The sequence below is a fragment of the Glycine max genome, chromosome 19 (genome assembly GCF_000004515.6).
Source record: "Glycine max cultivar Williams 82 chromosome 19, Glycine_max_v4.0, whole genome shotgun sequence".
Classification (NCBI taxonomy): Eukaryota; Viridiplantae; Streptophyta; class Magnoliopsida; order Fabales; family Fabaceae; genus Glycine; species Glycine max.
In genome coordinates this window covers 41203212-41213368 of record NC_038255.2, presented here as the reverse complement: position 1 = coordinate 41213368, position 10157 = coordinate 41203212, and positions in this window count along the sequence as shown.

The following is a 10157-nucleotide window of genomic DNA, read 5'->3' as shown; positions in this document are numbered from 1 at the left end:
TGTTTTTCATTTCCAATTTTGTATTATTTAATGAGATTATGAGGGCTCTCAATTTTATTGACATTTCTTCACTAATTACTTTTACAATTTCAAAAATTAGCCTCTGTTGAATGCGAATAAAGTGTCTAAATAAGCTACCAAGAGGAGTGCACGTACGCTATTTTCTACACATAGCCAGAGGATGCCATTTCTGTTGCTGATGCCTAAACTAATGTGTCCCCATATAATTCTAATATATTATTATTAGTTAAAATTCATTAAAAATTAGAAAATCATAAGTGGAACTCATTAGTTAAATAAGATGCAGGACCCATAAAATTTTATAATTTTTAATAAATTTTAACTAATAAAATAAATTGTATACAAAAGAGTGTGTTAAAAAATATACTATAATCAGTAGCATTTATCAATCTTCAATGAAGTACTATGCAAGAATGTGTTTTTGTGTGGTTATGTTGTCATTAGCCAAGTGTGGAGAAAATTAATCCGTAGAATATCAACTAAAATGAAATCAAACTAAAAAAAAAATACCCTACGCCTAGTCAACTTTAGATTTTGCCGAACTCCAAAAGATACATTTAGTCGCTTCAGAAGATAGGAATAATTCACCTTTCCTTTAATATATTCCCTCAGCATCACTTGTCACCGTCAACGAAACTCCCATGCAATTCTGCATTTCAACTTTTCCTAGTAAGTATGTCATTTTCTCCCCTTTTATTTTTTTCTTTTTTTCTTTTTTAGTGATTTTAATTTTATTTGGTTTCTTCCTTTTGTGTGTTCGGTTTGGAAAACTTACTACCGTCTTTTTATATAGCAGAGTTGCTAATTTTACTATAACCTTCAAGCCAACCAATGCAGGTAATACCAAATTTATATGCAGAGGGTTACTGATTTAATTTACTGCAGACAATTAATCTCATATAGCCAAGCATAATTTTTTGTTTTTTATTTTTATAATGAATGCCCTGTTGGAATTATATAAGGGGTATATAAGATGTGCTTCGTACTAATAACTAAATGAATTAACATCTATGTACCAAAAAAAATGAATTAACGTCTTGTTTGGACTTTCAACAAAAGAAAATAAGAAACTAAAATAAAAAAGGTTTTCTCGTAAATTAAAATTAATTTGTGTACTTAACTTTACATTAAAGTTCTGTCATTTTTTTTTTCGAAAAATTGATATACATAACTATAAGTGAGTGAAAAAAATTGAATTTATTTTTCGTTTTTTTTCTATTACTAGTGTTTCTTTATTATTGAAAAGTCAAACATACTCTTATTAAGACACATTGAGTTACTGATCTTTAAAACGATTCCTATCTTTCTATATTCATCATTGCCTCTCCGCAATTGACTCACTTGAAAGAATAAAGAGGAAGAAAAATAATAATAACTCTACGTGTTAGCTTGTGTGGCAATTTGCTTCAAAAGGTTAAATTTGCTAGTCCTTTAGTTAATGAATTGTACAAAACGCAACAACTACATGCATGATCCAATCCAACTCCAATAATGCAGAACCAACTACCGATAGGTTCATTTTGTCAAAAACCCAAACTCTTGATCTGATAATATTTGAAGAACTTCTCATACATAAAATTAAATAATAATAATTGAACAAGTCAGCAGCAATATTTAGCTGCGTAAGGTTGGCTCTTTATATTTCAATTAAGGCTACATAGCCGCAGCACTTTATTTTCCTTAGCAATGATGAAGTAGACGTAAGTACCTTAACCTAGTATGCTCAAGAGGGGCTCGATCACACTTTAGCTATCAGCCCTTTTGATATCATTTGCAGATATTTGCTGAAGTTTGTAAAGTGATTATTATAATCATTGGTAGCTACAAGGATGATTTGTCCATGCCTATAGGGAGAATAAAAACAAGACCTGACATGATGTAATCAAAATGTCGATCGTGTCATTTTCGATTTTCTTTTTGAGCACATGAAAGTGGCACAAGAGTGATCATGCAGTGTGCATCAGCATATAATGCAATTTGTGTGCCCGCAGGGGTCGCACTTGCACAGTGTTAATTAATTGTTGAAATTACCATTATCATCTGAAACTAGGCAAAGGCAAAGGCTCTGTATAAGGTCAGAATCTGTTATTTCAATAACTCAAATTATTCATCTGACCATTCATTTTTTTATATCTAATAATATATCTATACCAATAATAAAAGAAATACTTCTATTTGGTGTATATATATACATTTCACTAAACTATCACTAAACTATTTTATCCTTTGTTAATTTTTAAATTTTATTATTTCTCTCCTAATAAAACTACCCACTTCACTCTCATGTTTTTAGTTTTTTTTTTATTTCTATTTTTTTATAGTTAAAATAAGTAAAGAGGCACATAGTGCCCCTTCTCTCCACCAGTAATATATAAAGAAAATATAGGATGTACACCTTTTATTCCTATAATTACATTCATAAATTATTATTTTATCACTATAATTATCTTCACAAATGACCCGTTAACTTCTATTATCTTTCTTTTTATTTACAAAAATATGAAAAAAAAAGTTAGATAGAAGTGTCTGTTTTTTCCTAGTATCTAATAATTATAATAATTAACCAATACTTTCTCCGTTCCATTTTAAGTGTCCGAGTTTAACCAAATTTTTGTTTCTATTTACCTATTGTTTTCAAAGTCTAATATAACATTTTTTTTTATCAATTATATCCTTATTATTTCCATTAATTATTTTACATATTTTTTTATAAAAGTAAATCATAAATATGCATTAATTTCAAAGAAAAATAAATAAGTTATTGGTCAAATATGCAGTGAACTATGTACACGTTCCTAGATTCTCATTTTCTCTACAAATTGCTTATTTCCAACAAAAAAGAATTAAGGATAATACATGTTCTGAATCTAAATTTAAAGGAAAACTTTTTTTTTGCTGACAGAGAAACGTTAATTATATATATATATAGAGAGAGAAATGAAACAAACGAAGAGAGAGAAATTAATGAAATGACAACCAACCAATAGGAAAACAAATTATAGTTAGGTACGGAAAAATGATTTTAATAAGAAAAAAGTGGAGTAATTGATGTTGTTGGTTGAAGTGCAAGTTTCTTAAACAACTATTTAAAGGAATAGAGTATTAATTATTGTATTAGATTTCAAGAAAATAAATAAAGAGAATAAATTTCTTAAAATTACTTTGAGAGTATATTATATTACTTCTATTCATTTGGTGCATGTACCTTTTGTCTTAATCAATTATACCATATCTTTTATTTTTTAATAGTTCGAAACTATTTATTTATTAATATTCTATTTTAATAATAATGAAAAATTATTTTTATATTATTCTTTTAAAATACAAAATTTTAATTATTTGATAATAATTATTATTTAATTTAATATATTTTCTTTAAATTATACATGAATTTTACCCTAATTTAAAATTTTGTGTGTGTATACTATAAGTGTTTGTATAATTGTTATATGTATAAAAAAATCCTTGTCATAAAACCTAATTAATTTAAATATTTAAAATATTCCAGTACAATAAAAGATATTAGTAATTAAATATTTATTTGGCTCAATTCTCTCTCTCTCTCTCTCTCTTGTTTAGGAATATATATTTTTAAAATAGTTTTTATTGAAGTTATTAGCTTATTACATCTATCAAGAATTTTGTTTGGTATCCAAAAAACAATGTAATGAAATAAGCTTATCTTTTATGTAATTTTTTCATAAGAGTCAATTTTGTTTGAACACTAAATATAACATTCTCTTAATGAGAATTCAAATTGTGATAATTCATTTTTGTAGGGATCATTCCTTTTTATTAGACCATACCCTCTTAGTTGCATTGAAATAACATTAATTTAAAATAATGACTTAAAAATAATTTTGAGATTATTTACGCTAATTGATTATGCATACCAAAATAATTCGATACCCATCAGAGGTAATTAAGTTACAATATAAATATCTAATGAATAAGTAAATTGTGTTTTTAAGCGAACTTTAGTTATCTAAAAAAACAAAAACAAAAAAAAAAGCGAACTTTAGCGAATATTTTACATTGATTATTTAAGCTGGACATTAGACTTAATTAGATTCAATCTAATAGAAAAAATGCAAATTAATTTTTAAAAAATAAAAAACTAATGAAAATCAAAATTCTTTGAATTTTTTTGGATAATCCATCATATAAGATTTTGGATCATTATTGGAAAATCAAACCGATCCAAATGAAACCGATATTTCTTACCACGTATTATTTTGCATTACACATATATTCAGCATTTTATGTGTTTCAACTTTCATATTTTTACTTCTTTTTTTATCCTTTCCTTGACTAGACATAAATACCTTAATAAATTTTAAAGTATCTTAGAAGTACTCTTTCAGACTCTGAGTACTATTTAGAATTATATGATTGATTTCATGGTTAAGAAAAAAAAGAAGAGAAATAAGTTATAGATTTAAATTTTTTTTACTAACAAAAATTAACCATTAGTATTAATCTAAAAAAGTCTAATTACTAATCATTTCACATTTTATACATTACAACTTTCATATTTTTATGTGTTTCATATGCATATTCTACTTAAATTTTTTTTATCAAATCCAATCAAAATCGCATTTTATCATATTTGATCGGATTAGATATTTTTTAACAATTCAATTCAAATCAAACTATAAATTACTAATCTTTAGATCAACTAATTTTCAATTCAAAATCAATCCAAATCAAACCCTAAATATTCCTAACTAGACCTACTTAGATTCACTAGATTTTAGCTTGTGGTAACTTTTCTACAAAGATGTGGGGGCCTTATAATTTCATTAAAGTTTTAATTATATCCCTATAATTGAAAAAAAGTATTTCTGTCAAAAAAAAAAGGAAAAAGTTTTAATTAAATCTATAGCGTTAAAATCTTTAAACTAAATCCCTAAAAGTTAACACTAATTTTAAATCTCCATTAAATTTCCATATAATTAAGTATTTTTACATGTAATTAGTGTGCATTAAGGCTGCTAAAAACAGTGTGCATTAATTTGAATCATCATGTGATGAAACCTCAACTTTATTTTTTGTCCCCTTTCCCAAATACACGCACGGCATTCTCTATTCTTCCTCCTCTCTCTATAGTCAATACATAGTGCCTTGAATTGATTAACGTTAACCCTCGAATTGTCCTCTGCCAGGTGCATGAATACGGTAAATTAGGTCCTTAAGCTGCAACAAATAATTAGCTTAATTAATGCCTTCCCTTTTGAGATAAGAGACTGATCGACATAAAGACATTAGGGTCAAGATCCATGAAAGTCTTGTTGCCAGGTGACTAACATACAATGATTTTGCCTTAATCTTGAGTGATTCCAATTTAATTATGAAGTTGCTGCTAGGCTTAAGTTGGCAATTGCAATTATAGCTACCATTGACATTTTTCTTTTTAAGGTCAACTACCAATGACAATGTTGGAGCCTTGGAGGCGTGATGTCCCGTCTCTGTATAGGAATTTTGACTTATGTGTTGCATGGTATTCTTATACAGTGATAGCAAGGATTCAAATGTGTAAAATTAAATGATTAGCATTAACTTTACCTTTTTTTTAAAGCTGCAATATTTTGTGCTTAAATGTATGATGACTTACAAGACTTCAATCCATAATTCCTATTTCCATCCATGGGTCTAGTCTTTATCTTAGCACATAAAAATGTCTATTTCATGTAATACTATTAGTGAGCATATACCCTATTAATAATTTAACATATTTACAGACTTATAGATTAATTGAACGTAGTTTATATTACGTAGTCCAATATATAAAAAATAGAGAAGAAAACGTTAATCATTTTTTTTCAAATAAATAATTTTGTGGTTTGTGCTTAATAAAAAGGTTAAATTCCAAGAAATTTTTATGTGAAAGCAACAATTTTAAATTCCAAGAAACCTTCTAAGTTAATCATTTAATTTAAATTTTGTGGTTTGTGCTTAATTATTACTTTTTTGCGTAAAATATTTTAAGGGGGTGATGTTCTAATTTAAGGCAAAGAAAAGTCCTTTTAAACTTAAATAATTCTTATAAAATATCTGATTCTATTGAAGTAATATATTTGAATGGATTTTAGGTTAAATATTATTCTTCTGTTCTCACTTTTTATTTAATCGGTTTGGCTTGATCTTTTTTTTACTAAAAATTTTAATTTGATCTCTTATGGTTAACATTTTCCTTTCCATCTCATTGACAATAATGTCATTAGCAAAGTTAGACAATTTCTATTTCACAACTTTTGTAAATTAATAGCATTATTTTCAATTGAAAAAAAAGGAAAATATTGACTCAATTTTAAAAACCAAGAGATCAATTTATATTTTGTAATAATAATAGATCAAATTTATCAAATTAAATAAAAAAGGACCAAAAAAATAATCATCTTGATTTATGCACTTGCTATTTACACGTTATCTTTTATAAGTACACCTCTCCCTTCTCTTTATATTTTTTTGTCCATTATACCCTTTTATTTGTTAAAACAGTTTCAAAAATTATTTTTCGAGAAACATATATCAATTCTAGAAATTTATTTTTGGAACTATGTAAGCCCCGTTTATTTTCTAGAAACATATTTCAAAAATTTATTTTTTTGTCTATTTTGAACAACTTGTAAGCCCCGTTTGTTACTTTTTAAATCCCATTTTTCATCTTATATTTATTAATATTTAAATCCTAAATTTAATCCCCAAATTAAATATTATTCATTATTCTTTAAATATTTTTTTTTATCTAATACCACATTTCCCACAAAATTTATTCATGACACTATACATTTTCCTCCATGAGACACTACATTTCAAGGAACATCCATTGTTGAATTATACCCTTTTATTTATTAAAATGTAATTATGAAAAATAATTTTCAGAATTGATATGTATTTTAAATAATTTCCAGAACTATGTTTAAAATAATAAAAGGGTAAACTGATAATAAAAATATAGATACGGGATGGGGTGTACTTAACAAAATAGAGGTGCAAATAGCATTGGCTTTGATTTTATTGCTGTTAGGCCCAAGTCTGAAATATCCACTTCCATTTAAGTACTAAGTCCAAACCCATAAAACAGCCCTGATATTATGATGGCCTATCATCAACAACGGTCCCAATCTATTACATAGTCCAGTTTTAACTATATAGTTTACCTTTAAGTCAAAAGTGAAATTAAAAAATAGAAAAAATAATTTCAGATTATAGGTAATTAATTTGAGAAAAAAGTATGTTAGCCTTTATGCCAGACTTTTGTTTAGGGGGGTTGGTAGGTCGGTTTGGATTGATTTTGGTTAAATTCAAGATCCAACCCACTCAAATTTAATCTGTTTGATTATCATAGTTTTTTTTTTTAAAATTCAATCCAATTCATTCATGAACTATTTGATTCAGTTCGGGCCAACTAATTATTCATTTAAGTTTGATCTTTTTTTTCTTCTTAGAATTAGTATTTTATATCATGATTGATCCAGATATCCAATATAATTAACACGATATTATCAAATGTACGGAAGTAGTAAAATTGATTTATTTAATGTCATCAACATAATATTCTAAAATAAATTAATACAAATTAACATAAAATACTTTTCAATGAGATTTACTATAATAGACTAAATCACAACTATTTTTTACAAACTAATTTCCTGCTACAACCAGATTTGCTGAAACAAATCAACAAAATATGATTCATTAATATTATAAACATGACAAAAATAATAAATATGAAAAAAATGTGAAATAAATTATAATGTACCTGAAAGTAATATCTTAAAAGTTCCAACACTAGTAATCTCAACACTTACAGTTCTAAAATTTGGAGTCCCATTACTAACAATATTTAAAACCAAACCAAACAAGACTACAAATTTTGATCGGTTCAATTTGATTTTAATCGGATCTATTAATCTAAATCCATGATCCAACCCGTACTTTAATGATTTTGATTGGTTCGATTCAGTTTTGATCCAAATATATAAATGATTCAATTCAAAGTGTTTGAATCGATTTGAATCAATTCAAATTTACGGGTGACCTGTATATATAAATACCCTACTGTTCGTGGACATTTCGTGAAATTCTGAATGTGTGTATTGGGTTTTATTATTCATTGTGCTCAAATTGAATATATATATATATATATATATATATATATATATATATATATATATATATATATTTGGCGAGAGCTTAAATTGAATATGCCAAAAGCGGAATTTAATTGGTTGTAAGATGTTTCATCGTACATATACTTGAATAAGCAGTAGTGAAATTGAGGGTGGTTTAATTTTGAATTTTTGCCTAATAACTTGACCATTGTTATATAAAAATACAAGCATTGAAGCCAAGCGAGGTTCAGGGTTGCGTCTTGGTTTTATATAGAGTTTTTATGGTGTGTCTAATAATTTTAGGATTTTGATATCGTTAATTTTTTAATCAATCAAATTATATATTATTTTTTTATTAATTATTTTTTTGGTTTTTTAAATTAGTCTTTGATTATTATTTTTTAAAATTTTAAAATTATAATTTTTTAAAATTAGAAAATATGATTAAAGATAATTTTAGAAGTCTGAGTCCTAAAATCTTTTTAATTACTTTCAACACTATTAATAAAAAAATATTTTCAGATTTAGGGTTTAAAAATTATTATTATTGTTTCTTTAGCACAAGTTTTATAAAAAATGTTAAAAGTAACTAAAACTATTTTAAAATTTAGACTTTTAAAGTTATTTTTAATAATATTTTTTAATTTAAAAAAGTTATAATTTAAATTTTTTTAAAAATAATAATTAAAAACTAATTTAAAAAACAAAAAAATAGTTAATAAAAAGATAACAAATAATTTGATTGGTTAAAAAATTAACATATCAAAATCTCGCACATTATTTAATTCACCATAAAAATTCTCTTGTATAATATGATAAATGATAAATGAGAAATGGTGAAATTTTGCCAAAGTTGATTTTGTGATGACAATGCGAACCTTACGCACAAAAGTATTATAAAATATTGGTTTAATTATATATTTAATTTTTATAATTTTTAAACTTATCTCTTTTATATTTCAGTTTATAAAAATTATCGTTAAAATTCGTTAACTCTGCTCAGAACTCCCCTTTAGTTTCATTGCTTGTATTGTATTTTTTTAACGGAGTTAAAGAATTTTAACGACATACACCTTCTGCAAATTAAAATATAAATTTTAAGTACTAAAAAATTCATTTATTAAATTTAAAAGACTAAAAAATCTAGTTATTAATTATAGAAACTAAAAGAGATAAATTTAAAAACTATAAACCCTAAATGTAATTAAATTTAAAAAATATTTGAATTGAAAACATGCATACATGTTGGATCTCGTTGAGCTAGGACACACAACACACACACATATATATATATATATATATATATATATATATATATATATATATATATATATATATATATATATATATATATATATTAATTGATTTTTTGCGGTGTTAGTGTCGTTATAGCATAATTCCAAAAAATTATTATGTTGAAATTTGTAAATATTATAGTTTCATCTTTATGCATATGTGTGTGCTTGTGTTCTATATATGAATATTGTTATGAATGTTCAAATGCAAATACAGTCTTGAGTACAAATACAAATCCAAATGAAAAAATGAAAATGCAATCTTTTTTTCAAAAATATTTTAATAGGTACACGGAATAAATCGAAAAATTCTGAAACTTTTTGTACAATTTAACTTCTAACTATTTATGTCCAATTCTCATTACACCAAAATTCTAGCTATTTAATGACTTATATCTGCATTCTTACGGTATTAATGCTTAGTATGTTGATTTTTCTCTTATCAGACCTGTTACTAGAACAGTCGAAAAGATAATATATATTTTGACACTTAGTCAAAACTATATACTAAAAAAAAATTGTTCCATTCGCAGTGGGACCATTTTTTGACAATGGAAGCATGGTGATGTTTACACACTCAAATAAAAACAATATCCAGCAATAACTCAAACCAAAGTAGATCTTTTGTTGCAACAAACAATTCCTCTTAGCCCCCATCACTGACGAGAATGGCGGCTATCGAGCGAGTTCATCTTTGAACGGTGCTCTCTGTCTCTGCCTGTCA